Genomic DNA, 23,019 nt, shown 5'->3' on the forward strand with positions numbered 1-23,019 from the left:
AATGTGACTTGCTGCCCAGAATGTGAATAAATGCTTGGACTACATAGTGTTCTGGTGCCCCAGCTTCCTGTGTTTGAGTTATATTATAACGGGATGCTTCACCCTAACAGCTGAGGCTGTCCTGTAGGGTCGGGCCCCCACACTGAGCAGGTTGTGTTGGAGAATTAATTGAGGGGGCATGTCCCATTCGCTTCCTGTAAAAGATCGCATTTATCCAGAACAGACACGGAGGGGATCAAGGGATGGAGGAAGGCATTTCACCTCTCTTCCAGGAGTTCATTGTGTCACCACAGATGCTATTTTAATATTGGTCAACAGTTTCAAATAAGAGCATGTGAATAAATTTAACATCACATACCAAGTGCACTGAAAAATATTGGTATGAAATGTGGTGCCTCAGACGCTAGTAAAGCTGTATTGAGATTAAGCACTTCAGTAAACAGTGCATTATGGGACTTGTATTGCAGATTATCACGTCACGGGATACATGATTTATAAAGACTGGAATTGGGTACACCTGGTTTTACCTACCTGTGATCAAGGCAATTGGTGCCGAAACGCGTCAGGATGAAATGTGACGACTTGCTGACCAGAATGTGAATAAATGCTTGGACAACCTTGTGTTCTTTTGCCTCAGCTTCCTGTGTTTGAGTTATATATATATATATATATGTATATATATATATATATATATATTCCACAAAAGTTAACCCGAAATATTGAGACTCTAACAGTGGCGGTCTTGACATGGGATCGGGAATCCCATTAACATATAGCCAAAATGTACTTATAAATATAAAGGAAAAGTCAAGACACCAACGGATAGTTGCAAACTTATATTAACAATAACAGAAAAGTGTTCCTCCCAACGCGTTTCAGCCGTAGCCTTGTTCACGGATGGTGGAGTGCTTGACACACCATGTATAAATACAAAATTCCCTAAACATAAAAGAAGGACTCAAAACCCACAATATACACATAATAGTTTGAAATGGTAGGTGCCATTTTGGAAAAGTTCCTATAGCTCAATAGATACAAGTAAATACTAGATAAACAATCAAACAATAATCTCATAACAGTTTTGATCCATGTCAAATAACATAATAATATATAATATAAAGTATGATTATCCTTCAGTATTTCCAAAATACCATATTCAATATTAATAATAGTTAATTAAATCAAAATGAAAATAAAAATATAATCCATATTACAGTCCATCGCTATTATTGTTATGTTATTTCCCACCAAAATGTATATTATGAGTCCATCAACCCCCCAAAGATTAAAAAGGAAAAATCTTCATAAACACCTAGATACCTTACATTTACACCAAACATTAAAGAAGCTCGATGTCCTTGTCAAATGGGAAGGGCAGGAAGCAAATATTTTAACTTCCAAGGTGTGTATTCATCTCCTCACTTAAGTTCAAACCGCTTGGGGAGAGAGTCATAAAATTAATTATGTATTTGGATTCCAAAATGCGTAACATTTTCTGTCTATCACCTCCCCGAGAATTTAATCTAATCTGATCACACACCAAGTAACTCAATAATCTGTCATCCCCTTGATGCATCTCATGAAAGTGTCGTGCTACAGGTTAACTACGGTCAAAATTCCAGATGGCTCTGACATGTTCCAAAATCCTCTTTTTCGCCTTGTGTATCGTACTTCCCACGTATATCTTATCACATGGGCATCTCAAACAGTATACACAAAAGTCTGTATTGCATGTAAAAAATCCTTTGATCTCATAATCCCCATGTCCATTATCCAATCTTACATTTTTGCAGTCATTTCTGTGTTTGCATGCCTTACATTGTCAGCAGCAGTAAAAGCCCTTGACTGTAGATCGCACAGTGTCACAATTACTATTACTCACCACGATATTACGACTGAGAATATCCAGTAACGATCTGGCCCTTAATGGAATAAGTATGTGCGGCTGCATGATATCGGCCGCATATACAGGAAATTAGTTCCGGTATTGAACTCGGAACACTGACTCATTTCCAGAGCGGCGGGGCCGGGAACTACAAAGGAATGCGCGGCTGTAGGAGTTCGGCCATACATGTAGGAAACCAGTTTCGGCAGCAAACTTGAAACAGCGGCTCGTCTTCCCTGTTTAAGGACAGAGCGACAATAACTTCCAAGGACAAACAAGTAAGGAATTATATGATATTGTTGTACAAGGGTGTTTGGCATTAGCAACTATTGTTATTTCAGGGGCAAAGACCGTACTACTGTGGGATTCTATTGAGACAGTGGTATACACATGCCATCCATTACAAAGAACTCTGACTCTCTTTTGTTCTTTTTTTGATACATTGTCATCATTGAGAGTCATAACAGACTTGGCATTGTGATTTTTATTCGGATATTGTGTGGTGTAGAGTGGGCTTTGGGACCATTATTTTTTGTACCTTGCCCACACTCGGATAGTTGCAATAATTAAGGATTGGGATATTTTACAGAAATGGCTTCCTCATTAGAAGCTCGAAGGAAAGAAAAATCAAGTAAACTCTTTTTTACTAAGCACACCCGTGAGGGGGATGCACAACAGGGGGGATCTACTACAGGCTCTGGTTTACAAGTGCAACTTATGTATGATAAATTGGAAAAAATGATGAGAAAAGAACTCTCCAAGTGGTGGGAGATTGAATCTCTCCAACAATATATTGAAGCGGAACGTGTTCCTAGGGGCTTACATATCTACACAATTCCATCATATGAAGATCCAGATCCGGAACTGTTGGAGGAATGGGCTGAAAATTCTAAAGCCAGTTCCCTCAACATGATGAAGATTCTGATTAAATATGCCTCCAAGGATCGTGAAAAAATTCTAGAAGAGATTGATAAAACCATCAAATTGATTCTTACAGTAGTCTCACAGAGTGCCTTTGATGAAGTGAAGGGCAATCTGGATAAAAAACTTTCCAAATTGGAAGAGGAGATTACTGCAAAGAAAAAGAGGAAATTTATTCGGGACTTTAAGGATTATCAGTCAGGGCAAATTTTAACCTTCCATCATAAATATGACTATATGTATACAGAGGACTATAAGGAGCCTGTACTTTCAGTCGAAAATGGAGTGTCCGGTAAAAATTTGAGATTGCCAGAGGGAAGTGATGTATCTGATGGTAACCTTTCAGATGCATCGGATATTACTTCAGTGAAGAATTGTGATGTTGATACGAGTGCGAGCAGATCGAATTTTCTGAAGCAGTTCAGCCTCTTAAATCAAGGAAGGACAGAACAGAGAAAGGATTTTTTTCAACCCAGGGGGCAAGGGACGAGGACATAGAGGCAGAGGAAGAGGATTCGTGCAGCGAAGGTTCAAAGAAACAAAAGAAGGTCCTACAGCAACAGGAATGACAACGAGAGCACGCAAAGCATCACAATGACAGTGGTGAACCTGTCTGGCAGAATATTGACTAATGAGGAAAAAAGTCTCCTAGCCTTAGGCTAGTCCTTCTGTCCGACTAATAATTTTGATAATGTTCAGACTCGATTGACCTTTTTAACTTTGTAAGAAAATTAAAATTGAAAAAATTGCATAAAAATAAAGTAACCGGTGAAACTGCTCTGACAAAAATAGATAACACTAGTAAACTGTGTATTTCAGATATTGATTTATTACACACAATGTCTATGTAGATGATGATACAATTGCACATGATGATCCATTTGTAAATTTAGACAATTTGGGTATTGAAATAGATATTTCATGTCCCAGTCCATTTAAACCTAAATCTATTTTTTTTGCCAACTGTTCAGAGTGAAGCTATTCAAGTTTTTGAAAGACATATGATAAATCAATTTAAGAAAATGAGATATAGCCCTAAGAACATAAAGTATGACAATCTTTCTATCTCACAGAAACGGGCGTTGGATAGTTTAAAGAATGATTCCAGTATTGTCATTTGTGAATCAGATATGGGGGGCAATGTAGTTGTCATGAACAAGAGACAGTATTTATGTGAAGGAGAACGTCAGTTGAATGATTCTAAATGCTACACTCAATCCAATCAGATGGAGTTTAAAATATCTACTATACAGTACCATGGGATCATAACCAAGTGAAGCCCGCTCCTTTACCCCACCATGTGTGTGCTGTATTTAATATATGGCGCACCATGGCGCAGGGTAGAGGGAAATTGTGTCATTTTATTTAGCAAAATATTGCCGCAACTCCTGCAGAGTACATAAGTGATCATTATATATAATGGTATGCAACCTTTTAATGCCTGCTCTGAGATGGGGGAAAAATGGTGCAAGGAAATCTTAAAGATTTCCCTGTGCCATTTATTTGCCCCCCTAAAAAGGGTAAACCACCCTTGCATACATTATGCCTGGGGCAGGCATAATGTTGTGCAAGGCTTAACAAAGTGGCGCTATGAATGCACCCCACCACTTTGTTAATATGGCATGGGGAAAATGCCACTTTAGCGCTGCCTTAGCATCAACAATAAATTTCACAATGGCAGTGCTAAGATGGCACCAGGGGCTCTTAAATCAGGCCCACAACAACCTTTCCTGACCCTTGACAAAACATGCTGCAGTCAACCTTATGTCAACCTGTCATGGACATGCAAATAAGGATGTTAATATGCAAATGGGGTACTAACCAACTGGTCCACCAATCTGAATCTCCAGGTGATCCAGTAGATCTTGCTCCTGTGCTATGAGGTCAGCCCAATTCTTTTTTAACTGGTGGTCGGTGCACACAACTCCAAAAGTTCTGCATAGGTGGTGGAGCACCTTGCCCCACCGCAGCTTCTGTGTCTCTGAGGGGTAGCTCTGTTTTACCTGGCCACTCAAAACTAGCATCATGCAGCGGTAATGCTGCACCAGCTAGATAAACCCTTTCAGTTGATCTCTATTCATCTTCATTGCTCTAACTTTCCCAGACATTTTGCAGTACAGGGTAAATGTAGCCCCCCAAAAATTAGGCTTAACTACCCTACCCAACCCCAAAAATGGCCACAAGCTATGCTACCCCAAGAAAAACACCCAAAATTACACTGACAAACACTGACAAACACAGGACAAAAACACTGCAAAAGACTGAGGAAAAATACTAAAAGCATACAACAGCAACAGAACACAGCACTTTGTCCACATATATGTTACCACATGTGTAGTAGGAGTATACATATGTGATCTTACACTTATTTGTGAGTCCTCCACATTGTCATGTCTGATTTCCAAATGTATGTTTAACAACAACACAATAGATATGATGGGCTATCTACAATACATGGTCATGCATGTGATACCCTTGACAAATCATAAGAGGATGTAGTGGACTATGGCTGGCATGATTCCACGTAACCTATGGCAATGTGAGTGCATGTGTGTCCACAATGTGGTGTGTTGTTAGGTTCACGGTTCATGATGCTCTGCTACACGTGCAACATATGGTTCCCCATGCATCTATGATGCAGGAGATGGTGTACTCACATGTGTAAATGAAGGATGGGATGTGCCATGTGTGTGGAAAGACATGTGTAAAGTTAAATGTGTAAAAAGTGCCACAGTGGTGTGTTCATGGGATATGAAACCTCACATATCTATCTTCCTGCATGGACACATGGACATTTTAAATGACTGTGTAGTCATGTCACTGCCACCTAAGTTTCCGTATGTGGGAACACAACTGATGGTCATTTAAGTCTATCAATGATCATGTAATACAAATGCATTTTCATTATTGGAAAGTGCATGTGCCATTTAAGTGGTACATGTTTGCAGAGAATTCAAACATATATGGGAATGTGAAAAAACTAGGTATTTTCTATCGGCCACAACATGTTTGTTCTGACTGCCACAGACAATGGCATACAACTGTGCAGCTGTGTTGCAGTCAGTCAATGATGGAAGCCTAGTCATCATTGCTACTGTGGGACTTTTAGTGCCCACATGGACCTATGGTTGCATGCTCTGACGCAGGTTGACGGTGCTCCACTCAGCTCAGTCCACTGTGCACATACATCAGGCCCCTTACTGTGTCAAGGGTCAATGTAGCTGCAGCATGGGAGTTAGGGAGTGTTGTGCGGGTATCTAGTCTCATCTCATCTTCTCTAACATGTACGGCATAACGTTTGGAATAGATTTGGTCCTACATTGCTGGCATTCTTTACGCTGCTTACACTTTGTACACATCTTCTACTGAATCATTGTCCAGTCATATATGGACAGGATGCTATGTGTCACTTGCGTAATATGAAGATGTACACCGCTTCTACTACTGGCTACATGATAGTTTCCCACCCATTTCCAGGCTTTGTTATATTACATGACTTTCACACACACATGACAGTACACCAGCCACAACACTTGTGTAGTCTCCAAGTGACCTCCCCATGTTGTATCTCCAAGTGTCTTTGGGAGTCTATCTGCTGTCCACATTCTTTGGTGTACACGGGTATGCACTCACATCTGCATTCCACAACCTATGTCACTGTCACCATGAGTGTATCTTGTTAGTGTGTAAAATCATCTCAGCATTGGATTTTGGAATTGCCACATGCAACATATCTGTCTCCTTCTTCACCCATACAATTTAGAATGGGTTTGTGACACGTTTGGACATTGCTAGACATACATGCACATACCACACCTGATTGGCATAATTGAGACCTAGACATTTTAGGGATTTTGTCACAGCCTTTTGATCAACCATGTGAGTGTCAATGAGAGGTGTGTTTTCATATGTGGTGTGTGATGGCACCATACAGACTATACTAGATTACTTTGCTGATACATGTCAACCATTGTAGGTAATTGCAAACCCTTTCCTACCTATGCCCCCTACATCAGTCTTCACATGTATATCAGGAGTAGCTACAGGCATGTTTCAAGGGAGCAGAGTTGTGACAGGTATGTTAGAATGTACATAATAGGGAGTGTGACAGACTCTGTCCGTCTTCCACCCACACATTCATTTGGTGGTGCATTCTCCCATTTTATTGTAACTTCCTGGTTATGGGCCATACAACTGGAGACCGGATCAGCACACACTGCTGCTTCACTTGTCTACCAGTGCTGGTATGTAACACCATCAATATTCATGCAGGGTTAGGCTCAAACTTTGGTTCCTAACCCTGAACAGTCAATGAAGGTCCATTGATGCCAATGGTGTCCTCCCTTGTCACACGTGCTCAGTGCTGGCATAGCAGCTACCCGCCTGAGATGTGACAGAGTTTAGTTCCAATTTTTCTAATGCACCATTTGGAAACAGTGCCTACCGTATGTATGCCTACTTGCATACATCTTGCCTGGCATGGGCATGACGAGGGAAAGGTGTAGGATTTTGCACATAGCCTACTTAACGCCACATATTTCTGGTGCATAGATCTAGGCCTTCGAGAGCCACATGGTCGTGAGTTATGTGACACTGATGTGTGGCATGGAGATGCTAGACCCTCTTACACCACAACCTATGTTCCTATCATCTCTGTAACTGTTGTGTTTCTTTCCTGCCCTCTGAGGTATGAGCAACATTCCAATGCTTTATCTAGTGGAGAATGAGTAGACCATGGACATTCTGGTGCAAAGTGATTTATTGGTGATATTTACATAGTGATATTAATTGTACAGTGCCTAGGTATAGAAGTTCTGTACAATTTGCTGTCTCCTGAGAACTCCAGCAGCAGTGTTTTGTAGTTCCTCTTTCACCTGTGCTGCACCATTGTCATTCCCTCTTCAGTGTGGACATCTACCAGTTCATCCCAGGGGATATTAGCCCATTTACATATGTTATGCAAGATACCACATACAAGTATCATCTTGCGTATCAGGGGTAGTGCATACAACAGGCTTCCTCCTGTCAGGGCCAGGCACCTCAACCTTGACTTCAGGAGCCCAAATGTCCTTTCCACCATATTTCGTGTCCTTCTGTGCCCTTCATTGTATGCCCGCTCTTCCACCTTTGTCGGGTTACCAAAAAGGAGTCATCATCCATGGCTGGATGCTGTATCCTTGGTTGGCTGCAAAGGAATGAGAGAACATGTGTTGATAATGCATGTTTGTGGTTTCATATGTTCCATGGTATGTGTTAGTTGTAGGTGTAGTGGTGACTTAGGCCTCTTTCTGGTATTGTATGTGTTCCTATTTTGTGGATTGATTGCATTGGTTTGTGTTGATGGACATTACTATCATGGTTTGTGGCTCAGGGACCCAGGGATTGCCAATACAAATCTGAACTGAAAGTTCAACCATACCAAATATGTGTTGTGTTGTCCATATTTGAGGCTGTGTCCTATTGTTGGTAGAACCTACACCCTCCTTGCACCGCAATGGAGCAATTTGTATTGGCACTATGTTAGCCCTACAAAGCCAAAGTCAGACCTCCATGTTACCATGTAGCACTTTGCATGCAGTGCAAAACTTAGTGACCCTTTGTGGCAGATTATGCCTGTGCCAGCCATCATGTGCACAAAGGTGTGATTCACACAATTGGAGGAGTAGCAAAATAGGTGCAGTGGAATCTGCAAGGTTCCTAAACATGATTTATCACAGGCACTTTCAACGCATGCAGAGAGCAGGCATTGGGAGGGGACACACCATATTTTTGCATGGGTCTCTATTTACGGTGCATGAAAGGTCAGGTATGGTTTCAATACTCCTACAGGGTCCTATTATTGCATCCATTATCTTGACAGTATTGCACCTACTCATCTCCATGGTGGGCAGTTTCTTGCATACGGTGCACACATGGTGGAGTTAGTGGGCGCAAAGGTAGCGCATGTAAAGTAGCACTTTGGTCTTTCATGGCTGGTGATGTTGTTTTTCTAGGTGTGCAGCACAATGCAGCAGAGAGGTGAGGGTGTATGCAACGGGTACGTTAGGTTTAGATAGGTGATATGTATTTGGCAATGGCAACACTCTGGTAGCATTTGTTATTGGTGCCAGAGGCTTGAACACCATGACAAATGTAGGGCTGTGCGTATGTGTGACTTTCTTTACATTGATGTGGCCTACGCCATTCACATAGCTGAACTATTCGTTGTTTGGTGTTATGTGTGTGGGATATGTATTTATTTGTCAACCAGTGGATACTTGTAGTGGTTTGGGCCCAGCTTCTGTATGCAAAGGGGACATAGCTCCACCTGTCCTTCACATGATGTGCCAGTCAGGTTGTGGCTGTATAATGTACATATGGGTGTATGTGTGCGTGATGCGCAATGAATGCAGTGTAGTGTTGTATGTGGCATATGTGTTGTTGTCTGTTCATCTGTGTTCCCCTGCCCATGTGTTTAGTGTGGTGTATGTCTTGTTTGTCCTACAAGGTTGGTGTGTTGTTTGTGTAATGATTGGTATGGTAGCCCATTTCCATATTGCCCATCCTGGAACCGCTCATTGATGCTGGAATGCCAGACATCATGGACGTTGCTAGGATATTTGGCTAGGATGTTTATGAAGAGCCCGTGGTGGTCCACAATGGCCTTCACATTTATCGAATGGGTGTGTTTGTGGTTCCTGCAGCAGGTGGCACAAGTTGGACATGGGTGCTGTCTATTGCACGCAGGACATGCAGGAATCCACCAATTAGGTAAAAACCTTGCTTGGTTTCCTACTGCAGTTGCTGGGTGTTGGGAAAGCAGATGTGGTGTGGTGTGAGGTAGATGATTGCATCTAGAACCTTTGGTAGGGAGGCCGAGAAGGATGGCTGGAAGATACCTCCTACTTGTGCATTGTCTGAAATAATCCTGACAACAGCATATGAAGGACAGCAAGGAGTTTGGTCATGGGTGGAATACTTGTAGGAGTTTCCACCTTTGCAGTGATGTCTGGTGCTATGTGGTGCAGCAGGCGTACAATGGACTCCCGCTTCAGACAGTAGGTTCTGTTCACATTTTGTTCCCTGAGCCCAAGGATGGTTATGTGCTGGTGAACTATCCTCTCCTGCCTTCTGTGCTACCTTTGTAGCTGCTTTGGTGGTGTTTGGGTTTGCTGCAGTGTTGCTGGAGGGACCTGTTGTTGCAACTGTCATCTGCGGCATGTGCAAAGTTGGAGCATTAACATTTCCATGTTGTCCAGGAGGTTGCCAATGCTCCTTCTGTGTGTTTTCCTTACGTAGTAGGGTGTGGGGCTCATTTTAATCACCACAACTCACTTATGAAGGGGTGGGAGGAAACCCTTTTCCTTATCCTACCTCCCAAAACATCTACAACTTATCACAAAAGGGACAAAGAAAACCGTCAGTCTCCCTGCCCCCATGGACGGGTGACTGCCTGTTCGAAAAACTGCCCTCCCCCACTAATCGTGGCATGTTTCATCACTGGACTTCTGCTAACACCTTCCTATGTAAACCTACATTCGGAATGGAGCAGTAGGGGCGGGGAACGTATAATGCTACACAACAAATACAGAACAAAAACGGGGATCTAAACAAACAGCAATACATAATACAGTAATAATCAACCACTAAATCCCCAAGTTAAGGGTAGGAACTTAGACATTGCCGAAAAGGATGATGAAATGCAAGTTTGGAAGCTAGAGCAATTAGTCGGTCTGATTAAGAAATTGAAGTCGGAAGGGGCAGCCAGACCAAATGGACTTCCAAATGCAATCTTTAAAGCTGACCCAGTATATTCAGCACAATATTTTCTGCCGCTCTTTAACGCTATCGCTCACTCCAATCAGGTCCCAGAATCTTGGAGAGGAAGTATAATACACACCATCTATAAAAGTGGAAATCCCACTCTTCCTTCAAATTATAGGCTGATAGCCCTCACTGATGTAGAGGACAAGCTATATGGCTCATGTTTGCTGCAGCATCTTCAAGCCTGGGTAGACAAAAATAAGTTACTCCCAAGGTTTCAAACAGGCTTCAGAGCAGACCTCGCTGGCATGTTAGCATAAGTGAATAGTCTCCCCCCGACATTGGGTGCAGAGAAAATTGGGTGCTTACAATATGCAGATGACATCGTCAAGGACTCCCCAAGGACTCCCCAAGGACTGCAACAAATCATATCAGCACTCAGCATCTTCAAGGCCGAGCAAGGCCTGAAAATTAATCTGGATAAAACTAAGCTGATAAGGTTCCTAGGGGCAAATTATAAACAATTCAATTGGTACCTGGGAGATAAAAAAGTAGAGATGGTGTAGTCGTACAAATATTTAGGTGTTCACCCTAATCCAGGCCTGAAATGGAAACGCCAATTACAGTCGATCAAGGCAAAGGCCAATTCATTAACATATAGCTTTAACCTGCTCAAAAAGAAGCTGGACTGCTCAAACTGGTCCCATTCATTAAAAATTATCTCTGCTCAGCTGCTTCCAGCCATCTCCTATGGATCTGAAATATTAAAAGGCCGTGAGATCATGGCTCTGAACACCAGTCAGGTTAAAACATATAAGGCTGTTTTTAACATCCCAAAAAGTGCCTCCCTGGCGCAGGTCAGACTGTAGATGGGCCTAAAAAAACAAAGTTTTCCCCAACAGGGCGCCTTCCTTAAATCATCGAGGAAGTTACGTGCGGCAGAGGATTCCTCCATTCTCTACTCCTGCTGGCAAGAAGTGCAGGCGCAGCAGATTGGTAAAGTGAAAGGAACATGGGGAAGCTACCTAACCCAGGTTATTATTAGCCTGGAAATGGAAGAAGCGTGGAAATGTAATATTGGGAATGCTGAATTCAGCAGATTAGTTAATAAGACGGTTTGCTTACTTTCGCTTATCACAGACAAAGCCATGCTGGCCAAAAGACGGCATGCCTGGGCCATCCTGGGGTCCTATTCGCAATTTCCCCACAGGGGTACTTGGCCGACCACCTTTCTGTTTACAACAAACATCAATTCCTGTTATACATTATGGGTTTCTTTGACACTAAAGAAGATCGCCCTTCCTAGAAAGGCCAGTACATCAATCAAAATTGCCGCCTATGCGGCTATAAACAAGAATCTTTGCTGCATGTTTTTTGTATTTGTCCCGCTTTAGGTCTGGAAAGGAGGAAACTGCTAAAACATGATTTTATAGTTAATAATATCCATTGTGTAGATCGGCGGTAATATTCTGGCTCAAGGGTGAGTCAATTTCATTTTGCTGTAAAGGGGTACAATTTTTACAACTGCTGCATAAGAAACTGAACGAAGCGGACTTGAGAAATCTGCTGTAGGTTAGTTCTCGAAGGTTGACCTTTTTTATTTATTCTGGTTAGAAATGTTTTTTAGCTGTCAAGCTTTTTTTTTAAATATATTTTATTTTTAATAGTGTTATTTTTATTGCGTAATGTGTTTGTTTTATATTGCAATAAAATATAAATCAACAAAAAAATCAAATCAACAATACATAAAACTATCTCATGGTGGTCCACTCCTAAATTTTATTCAATTTTATTCAGGGACCCCCTGGACAGGATTAAAAATAGACTCCTGGTGGTGACATACAGGACACCATTACCTGTTCACCCCAGTTCCTGTTCACCACTCAACATGTTTCAGCCGCATTTACTGCCCCTCAGGGTCACTCAGCCTTCATAATTTTAATGCCTGGTCTAACCAGGCATTAAAATTTGACGCAAATCAGGTTTCGCATCAATTTGTAGGGACCGGTTTCTTAATGTGTGACGTTTTAGCATTGAGGTGTAAATATGGCGCTTGAGGGCTAGTGTCATTTTTTGGAAGGAAACGCCTACCTTGCATATCGTTGTTGCAAAACGGCGCAAGGTGGGTTGGTGCTCCTAAACAATGACGCTAACTCAGATATTCTGTTGCTGGACAAACATAAATATGGCAGTAGGTTAGCACCACTTTTGCGTAAAAAATAAATGGCACAAAGGCGCCGCAAACTTTCCTTAAATATGGGCCTATGTATTTAGGACCTACTTGGGGGTTATCTTACACTGTCTGTGAGTTGCCCTCACTTCATGTCTGAGCTTCCTATGCAAATTCTTTTCCTTCTTCTGAATTCTGTGTTCTGTCTGTGCACTGTTCTACTCTGCATTTGGTTGCCATGTGTGAACTACTTTTACTGTTCCTCTGGCTTCGGCATGTGATTATTTTTCTTGCTTGTGAACTGTGCTGACTACCTGTGAATTGTTTTACTGTGACTCTGTAGTTATGCTCCTTGAATTTGGCATGCTTCTGAATAGTCCTCTCTGTGTCTGAACAGTGTTCTCTGCATCTTTAGGTTTCCTGTGACTCCACTCCATTTTTGCTTTTGTGCAGCAGGTGAGCTAGTTACACTCCTAAAATGCCGACTGGAGTGATTTGATCTGTATAAAGCTAATGCTCATGGAAGGTTAATCAGTTTGTGTTAGAAATGGGATCTCTATTTGGCAGAGGTATACACCCTTGTCCAGGTAGGGACCACAATCCTAGTCAGGGTAAGTCACAACACCATCCAAATTATCCTGTGCCCACCCTCTGGTAGCTTGCCACTGAGCAGTCAGGCTTAATTTATAAGGCAATACGTAAAGTATTTGTGCAATAAATCATACAGTAACACATTGCAACACCACAAAAATACACAACACAAGTTTAGAAAAACACAGATTACTTATCTGACTAAAGAACTGTTGGAACAATGAAAATCCAATGTACAGAAGCCAAATTATGACTTTTCAAAGATTAAATCCAACTAAAGCACAGAAACAGCTATCATGGCATCGTTGACGGAGTTGTTCCCAACAATCCAACACCACCGGTGCCGGTCATGGAGTCACACAGACCTCCAGTTACAGTACCATTTGAAAACAATAATGTCGCACCGAGCTGGAAAGAGGCTTCGCTAGAGTAGGTGTGGTGTCAGTCCCTTACGGCTTCCGAAGAAAGAGGCATCGGTTCTGCTCTGAGAAGCAGGTGAAGGTGAGGTGTAGGTTCTGTCTGGATGCAGTGGGAGATGATGCAGCGTCGTCCATGATGCAGTGGCTCCTTGTGACCCGGCAGGGTTGCTGGTTCCGGTCCGTCAGGACGTGATGTGTGGACTTCATAGTGTTGCTATGACCCTGAGCGACGACAGCGGAGTCGCGGCAACATCAGACTTGAGTTGCACGCCGTGGTCATTGCGGGCAGCGAGGTCCACAGAGAGGGAGCAGGCTGCGGTGTCGCTAGCGTCGCTAAAGCCATTCTGGAGTTGCTGGAGTTGGGTACTAGAAAAAAGCAAGTCATTGCAGGAAGTAGTTGAAGTCTTTGCTGTCCCTGAGACTTCAGAACAGGTGGCAAGCTCAATCCAAGCCTGTGGAGAGCACTTTTGGGGAGAGGCAGAGTCCTTCCAGCACAGTCAGAGTCCAGCAGGGCAGCAGTCCTTCTCAGCAAAGCAGTCCAGATAGTCCTTTGGGCAGGCAGGCAGGTCTTCTGACACAGTTCATGTGGAGGTCCAGAGGTGTCTGAGTTGGTGGGGTCAGAGACCCAGTTTGTATACCCCAAAATGCCTTTGAAGTGGTGGAGACCTCAAAGAGTCGTTTTTAAGTGCACACATTACCATTTCAGCCCAATCCTGTCTGCCAGGGTCTCAGTACGGGGTTATCAGTCCACTGTGTGAGGGCAGGCCACTGGCCTTTGAAATGTAAGTGTCAGGCCCTCCATCCTTCCAGCCCAGGAAAATGTGACTGAGTGCCCTGTGTTTGTATGAGTGAAATGCACAAGGGAGCTGTCAACCAGCACCGACCATCTGTTGATTGGGGACAGGCTGTAAGGCACAGATGGCTTTAAGTGCAGAGAAATGCTCACTTTTTATAAGTGACATTTCTAAAGTAGTAATATTAAATCCAACCTCACCAATAAGCAGGATGTTCTATTACCATTCTGGCCATAATACATATGACCTGGTTACTCCCTTCTGATCAAAATCTACCACTCAAAAAGTATATGAGGGCAGTTCTAATGCAAGTCTATGAAAGGAGCAGGACTCACAGTAGTGGAAAACAAATTTAGGTGTTTTCACTACCAGGACATATAAAACACACACATATGTACATGTCCTGCCTTTTACCTACATAGCAACCTGCTCTAGGGGTTACCTAGGGCCTTCCTTAGGTGTGACATATATGTAGAAAAAGGGGAGATAAAGGCTTGGCAAGTACTTTTAAATGCCAAGTTGAAGTGGCAGTGAAATTTCACACACAGGCCTTGCAATGGCAGGCCTTAAACATGGTTAAGGGGCTACGTATGTGGGTGGCACAATCAGTTCTGCAGGCCCACTAGTAGCATTTAATTTACAGGCCCTGGCCACATGTAGTCCACTTTACTGGGGGCATAAAAGTAAATTAAATATGCCAATTGGGTATGAGCCAATGTTACCATGTCTTTAGGGAGAGAGCACATGCAGTTAAGCACTGGTTAGCAGTGGTAAAGTGTCCAGAGTCCTAAAGTCAGCAAAAATGAGGTCAGAAAAAGAAGAGGAGGAAGGCAAAAAGTTTGGGGTGACCCTTCAGAGAGGCCATTTTTCAACAGTTTGTGAACCGTTAACTGCGGCAGTGAATAGTTTATCAACATATCCAAGTGTTGTTCAGAGATAGCTTTCACTCCATACTTGGTTTCTATTCATGAATTATATACCTTGTTTGTGAATTGACCATGCCACCAGTTAACTTCTAAACTGCGCATAGACGTCCTGCCTGTGAATCACTTCAATTCGCACTTGGGTGATGCTTCCGAATTGCTTACACTGCATCGGGACTATTTAACTTCTGGTCCTGTTGCCCTCTTTACTTAGCTGATGCATAGAGAAGCAACCTGTCTATTGTAATCCATAATTAGGGTCCTAATCTTTAACCGACAATTCTCAACTAAGTTCTACCTGTGCATTACAGCACCTATTTGCTACCAGTTTGCATCCTATACTGTTGCTCTCTACTGGGGACTACTACCCTAAATTTTTCTTTGTGGTGTTTTTCATATCTATTCCACCCTGTATCTGTCAATTGCATTGACCCTCTGGGCAGTTCACGATCCATTCTAATAGCTGGTGTTGCTGCTTTTTACTGATTTCTATTAGCTGTAACTTTAGGAAATTTCCTTCGTAAGGATCAGGAGGGTCTCAAATGAACAAGCCACCTCTCCAGCAATCACCACCACCTATCAATGAATTTCTGATTTTTAGCCCTCTTTATATCCCCGCCTCTTCAGCCATTCTCCTAAGCCAAACTTCATTTATTCCTCCCCTTAACCACTGCCTTTCACTTTATACTGCGTAAAAAGAGTACCGAGTAGCATGTTCTACACAGTTTAGTAAATCAATCTAAAGTAACATTTTTATGAATTCTGATTTTTTCTGGAACATGCTTTCTTCTGCCACTGAATCTTTTCTAATGTTATGTTTGCCAAACAGAACTAATCACCTAGAAAATTGTGGAATTGCATTAGCCTAAACAATACAATAGTATATATCATATTCAGGAATACATAATTAATTCACCATCAGGAATTAGTGTTTCAAAACAAACAAATTATTTGATAAACATAAATACTTCAGGTCTTTGCAATCATTCATAAGTGAAGAATAATTTGCGTAGATAACTAGTGCTCTAAAAAACACCCCATTACTGTAATATTACTCTAAAATGTATTACTAAATGGATGTGTCAATGCACTTTTAAGCTCTGACGCCTTGCTAGTCTTTCACTAAGCTTGCACGAATAAAGATTTCTCTTTTTTCCAAATTAATAACTATTAGGTTTCTTTAAAACTATCAACGGGTTAGCTGTAGCCCTCAATAATCAAGTGACTTCTTTAAGATAATACAGGAGCAGACTGGAGTACAAATAACATATTTTCCCCTTAAATAGGTTGAAGCTGCAAAGAGAGAACGAAAAGAGCGTTATCTGAGTTTGTAAACTATTCATTCATGACTTCTGTTTACATTTTTTTTCCCCTTGTATTGTGCACAGGAAAAGGAATATCAATAATCCATTGTTTGCCATTTTGAAAAGATATTGTTTATCTTGCTGTATAAACTGGAATATTAAGTGCACTGGATATAAGAAGTAAATTAGGCCTTTTCCAAATTGGGCTACATTTCTGTGCAATTTGCAGTGTTTAGTTGTGCAGGCTATGGTTACTGATGTCTGTCAGCTAAACCTAAATTTGCAAATGAATAATCTGACACATTCAAGACTAAAACATAAATATTAATTTTATTAAATGTGTGTTGGAACACAGCCTTTTTGTAGGAAACTGAAACACAACTATCGTGATGAGACACAGCATGAGAATTCTCTTCATGCGTCCTTGTCTCTCAAATTGCTATTTATCTGACTGTATTGTTCTGGACTTGCTTTATTGTGACGACGTCTTTCACAACGATACCTCCACATCATTTGGATTAAATTAATTGGGGCATGAAGCCTTCACTAAATGATTTCAGGTCTAGCATTATAGGATATTCATGACAGAACAGAGGCTGTCAAGAGCAGTTCTCTTAGGCGACGGCTGAAACCTCTTCTTGAGGTGAAGAAGGTGCCGACCGCTCCCTGAAGCAACCTCCAGAATTGTACAGATCGTCAAGAGATGTAATTAGAAGTGAAGCTCGATGGAAGGTAAAAAAAATGATTGCAGTAAAAAGAAAAAAATCCCCCCAGCCGGGCCAATCAACAAGACGAAGTGAGGAACGAAGCTTGAAGAAAGAAGCAGAATGAAAAGGATACGCAGTGAGTCCACAGAACATGGAGTAGGCAAACAAGCATAATTATGACACCAGTTGGAACCGTCTGTTATTCCTTTTATAACCCAAAACAGGAAGTAAAACTGTGTAAAGAAACAGAAAATAATAAAACACAATTTTACCTTTGGCAATCCAAGGACTAAATACTTGTAAAAGGATACATTAAGCAAGGGAATACAATCTGACATAAACTTCTAAATTATTGAGCCCTAATCTTCCATGCCTGCAGTGTTACATAAACGCTACTGGCAACAAACAACATCATAGCGTGTGATTCTATTGAAAAGCCGCTGCCAGTAAGCAAACTCGTCCAGGACATAAACCGCACAAAGCTGTGCGGCCTCAAAGCAGAAAGATGCTGCACGGCAGTGCAACACCATAAATACAATAATGGCACCTCCAATGGCGTCAGGAATGCCCAACTCTGCCCCAGGTAAGCAAGAGCTATAAAAGGCGTACTTCCCTTAATGGAAAATATACATTTCAAAAGCTCATATGTCATCAAAGACTTTGCTCATTGTAACAAAAATATCGGTGTGGTCAAAATCACTAGAACAATCTATAAATACTTATTGAAACAATTCAAAAACATATTTAAAATACTCTTTTCAACCACTGGTAAAGTACTGACTTAGAAGCATAAACTATTGATGGAGCAGATATGCTAATTCAAGAAATTTCTAACGATTAATGTGTGTTTATTAATGAGAAAATGTATAGAGAAATTAAAATTAGACAATCACAAGTATATTCAGAAATGTGCCCATGTAGAGTGGTCACCATATGTATTAACAGATGCTAAAAATGAGAAGATCTATATAAAAAATGTATTAATATATCATAACTGGATGTATAACCTATGTTTTGTGTTAACACGTATTCTTAACTTAGCTGAACTAAAGGCCTGGTTTCACTGGGCCTTGCTTGCTCACAACCTGGAGACTTCGAAAAGCTTTGCAGGACTTGTATCTGGAGTAAAGGACCTTGAACTGTGCAGAGTTCAGATGGCTCTGCTAGAACATTCTGCGATGTACCAGCGGACAGGAGATGATGAAGACAATTTGATTCAATTATGTGTAGTGTCTGTAAATACTTATTGAATCAATTCAAAAACATATTTAAAATTATCTTTTCAACCAATGGTAATTAAAGTACTGACTTAGAAGCATAAACTATTGATGGAGCAGATATGCTAATTCAAGAAATTTCTAATGATTAATGTGCGTTTATTAATGAGAAAATGTGTAGAGAAAAAAATGCAATGTGGAACTATCACATTTTGTCACTTAAAATTGACTCACTTAGATGAAATGGGTAGCTGTGATATTTGGATATGGGCTTCACTGCCTCCCAGGGAATTCTACCAAACCTAGACATATCTGAAAACTAGACATTTATCACAGTCCATGATGATGTGTTTTGCGTGGTTCCCACAATGTATCCTTACCATGCAAACGTCACACAAACTTCGCATAGTCCCTGGTTTGACATTCCTGTCATGGTCACTTGAACCAGTAGCAGATGTAGGGTACTACCTTTATGAAGGAAGCATGAAAGTACTGGGTGGTAGGAATTTTGTTGATCCCTGTACATTCTGGAAGTTTCTATCACACAAATATGTGGAAATTAGTGTTTTTACCTAAACTTTGAGGTCTGTAGGGCTTTGTGAGCAAGACAAAATTGTGGAGTTCATGAAAGTCAAACCACAATGGACTCCCATGGTGTCCCATTTAAAAATAAGATGTTTGGGTTTGGTAGGTATCCCTGTGTGGAGGATAATCTCAGGTTCAAATGCAGCAGCTAAACGGGTTATTTTTTGACAAGGAAAGTTGATGTTGCAGTGTTAAATTGTGGGCCTTTTGGTGCTGCGGGCACTTGGCCCAACCACATGAGTGGGGTACCATTTTTATCAGGAGGCGTGTGGGAACAGAGAATGTTAACATTTGTTATTAACAATTGAATTTCTCTCATAACTGATTTCCAATTATGAGAGTGTGTGCAAGAAAGATCACTTATGCACATTGTCTTCAGAATCACATGATATTATTGGTAACTGTAGATTCAGAGTTATAAACATAACCACTAATCCTAGAATCAGTATCTAGTGCACATTTCTAAAATTCCTAATTTTCCTCCTTACCCATTTTTGATTCATTACATTTACCGTATAGATTGATGTATGGTCGGTAAACAATAACATATCTATAAGCTGCAGCTCAATTGTTGACTCTGGGCCTCACATGTTTTTAGACAACCAACAAACACTATATATCCCTGCAACTAGAAAGCTCTTTCAGACATTATCATAAATTGCTTTTGCAAATTGGCTATTGGGGCAAAAACGTACAGTTGAATATGTGGTCAGGTATTTCTATTTTTTTAAATTATTTTTCATTTTAATAACAAGCTTCTTTGGGGAAACCATAATCTATCTACAAATATCACTACTTGCTAAATTCAGAATTTTGTTTAGTTTTCAGAAATGTTTAGCTTTCTGGGTTCACATGTGGCCTTCCCATTTGTTACCACCTAAAACTACACATAGGTTGAAACCACAAAAATGAGGCAAATGGGATGCCACTTAGAAAAATGTAAAAAACTGTCATAAAAAGTTGGAAAGTTAGTGATCTTGGGGCCAGATGTATCAAGCTCCCGGTTTGCATTTCTTAAATAGAGAATTTAAGAGAGCGCTATTTAAGAAATGCAAAATGGGATGTATGAAAATTACGATTCGGTAATAGCGATTTCTTAAAAGTCGCAATCGCTATTGCCAAATCGCAATTAAGGTATGGGACTCCATTCATCCCTGTGGGCCTGCAGGCCCATAGGTGCGAATGGTTTTGCATTTCCGAATTTGCAATTAGGTAATGCAAATCCCGGGGTGCTAGGGGCCTGAGGCCCCCTTTAATACACCCCATAAAAATATCAGTGGTCATGTGAAGCGCACACACGCCATAGGGGCATGTGTGCGCTACATGTCATTTTTAAAAATGCATTTTTAAAATTGCACATGGTTACCACCAAATTGGATTTGGTGGTAATTGCATTTTCTAAGTGCCCAATTCACATTTAGGAAATGCATTATATATGTGCTTTGGAAATCGCAAATAGGAATTCCCTATCTGCGATTTCCTATTTAGAGAATCGCAATTTGCGATTCCCTAAATGGAATCGCAATGTTAAGGAATCACTATTTTTGCGAATTGCACTGCGATTCCTTTCATAAATCATGAAAGGCTATTTTTAATTTGCAAATGGTGGAATTTATTGATTTGCACCGTTTGCAAATGCAAAATTCTTAGATAAATATGGCCCTTAGTTCTGCAAACCTTTAATTGTTCCCATTAATGAAAAAAAATGTATACTTTCTTTCACACACAGTTTATCCCATTTTTTTTAAATCTAAAAAAATAGCTACTTTTTTGCTTTTTTTCCTGTTCCCTATCGGGAAATATACAATGTCAAGATACCTTTAGAATCACATGTCCCGTAGGTTCTCATTATCCTAATGAGGCTACTGGATTTGGGCTGCAGGATCAGATAGATTGTGAGGTACTAAGTACAATTCACACCATGTGACGCCTGTTGCCCCAATCCGGGTTTTCTGGCTAACTAGCAGCGCCTCATCTCCACTCAAGAGCAGAGATGATTGTTGCAACTGGGCACTTGACAAGAAAGACTCTTTAGGGTAATCGTGGTCGATCAGATCTCATCCCTTTCTCTCAGTTACATTAGTCTCACACAGGCAAAGACAAGCATAAGCAAAATATGGTTCAATAAGAGTTTATTGAAGTAACTGCATTTAGATAAAATGGAATGTATAGCAATAACTAGGATGATAAAACATAGTAAAAGCAAAAGGGTGATGAGGAATGTGAAACCCCAAAACATCCCCACCATACTGTCACTAGGAGTGATATATAGTTCTCCTACCTAAGGTAAGTTAGAGCACAGCATTATAAGACTAATTTGCCCTTTAGGTTTCCCCCTGGAAAAACATCATCCCCCATACCTAGGTAAGGAAGCCTGCAGCCTAGACAGACACCGTCCCCATGTAGGCCAGGGGTTCAGCAGTCTAAGCAAGCAGTTGTAGCGAGGCAATCAACAATCAGCATGGAGTCATGGTCATCTGGGTGGAATCTCCCTCTAATGTGTATGGGACAAAGGAATGTTTTTATAATAAAACAGTTGACATTCCAAGAAATGGTCCCCACGTATGAGTGTGTATGTTTCTGTGAATGTTGGAGACCTAAAGTACCACTTTTGCCAGCAACACTATCTGACTGCAGGTGTGAAGAAAGCACAAAGTAAAATGAATGTTCTACTGAGACCGTAATGGTTTCCTAGGCGAAAGAACAATTAGATAGACAGAAATAAAATAACACCGCAAATGTGGCTACTACTAGAAAAATAAAGCAATGCTGAAGAAAATGTCACTCGGCTGAAGTGCACAATGGCAGGCCTAGTTTGCTAAAAAATAACGTGTCTAAAATATGGGTAAAATAGCTATACCACAGCCCAATATGTGGGAATAAAGAACACACATCTGATATGAAAACCTTTTGAAGACAAAAATTATCAAGGCTTAAGAGCAAAGTACCCAAAGCTTCAAAAAAGGACGTGGGTGGAAAAGCCTCAACAGCTTAGGGGGTTAGCCTATAGTTTTACCTCCAATGAATATCCCCACTATTATATCATACAAACGCAATTGGAATAAGGCACACCAACTTGCGGTCAAATTTTGTTTCTTCAATCTTCTCGAAACATTCTGGAAATTTAGATTTCTTTCTGACCTGGCAGCCAGTAGTTTTTAAGGTGGCCTTGACCTTCTGCTTAATCTTGTTGACAGCGCAATCAGTCTGCACTCCCTTTCCCTTTTGGCTGCCTTTCTCAAGGAATATCACTTCACACTCCTCCTTTGCCTCTGTGATATTGAAGTTCTAGACAATAGGCCAGAATCAGAGTTTGGTGGAAAGGGTATGCTATCCAAATGCAATGGAGTACCCTGTCTGCAAAACCCTAGGACTGCCCATCTCATTTAGAGATGAACGGGACTTAAGATTTTTGTTGACAGAGCCCCTTTAACTCTGTCAATGAAAACTTCATCCAATGGCCCGACAGAGTAGGTGGCATCATAGGAAGGACATTACATACCCTTTCCCATTTAGGGTCATAAAGCCTTTTCCCCAGTCTATTGACACCATGATGAGTGACAGTAAAAAATGATCCACAATCTCTGGGAGGAAAATTCCAGGATGATGGCAGCAGGTCAGTGCACCTTGTTGTAATCTCTTATGTATGTAACAATAGTGTTGATATATATTACAGGCCCAAATATAGGTAAACTCCATAGCTTCCAATGCTTGTCCACGATGTGGGGGTTATTAGTTTTTTGTTTGTCTGAAACAAACT

Source organism: Pleurodeles waltl, chromosome 7 (genome assembly GCF_031143425.1).
Source record: "Pleurodeles waltl isolate 20211129_DDA chromosome 7, aPleWal1.hap1.20221129, whole genome shotgun sequence".
NCBI classification, from domain to species: Eukaryota; Metazoa; Chordata; class Amphibia; order Caudata; family Salamandridae; genus Pleurodeles; species Pleurodeles waltl.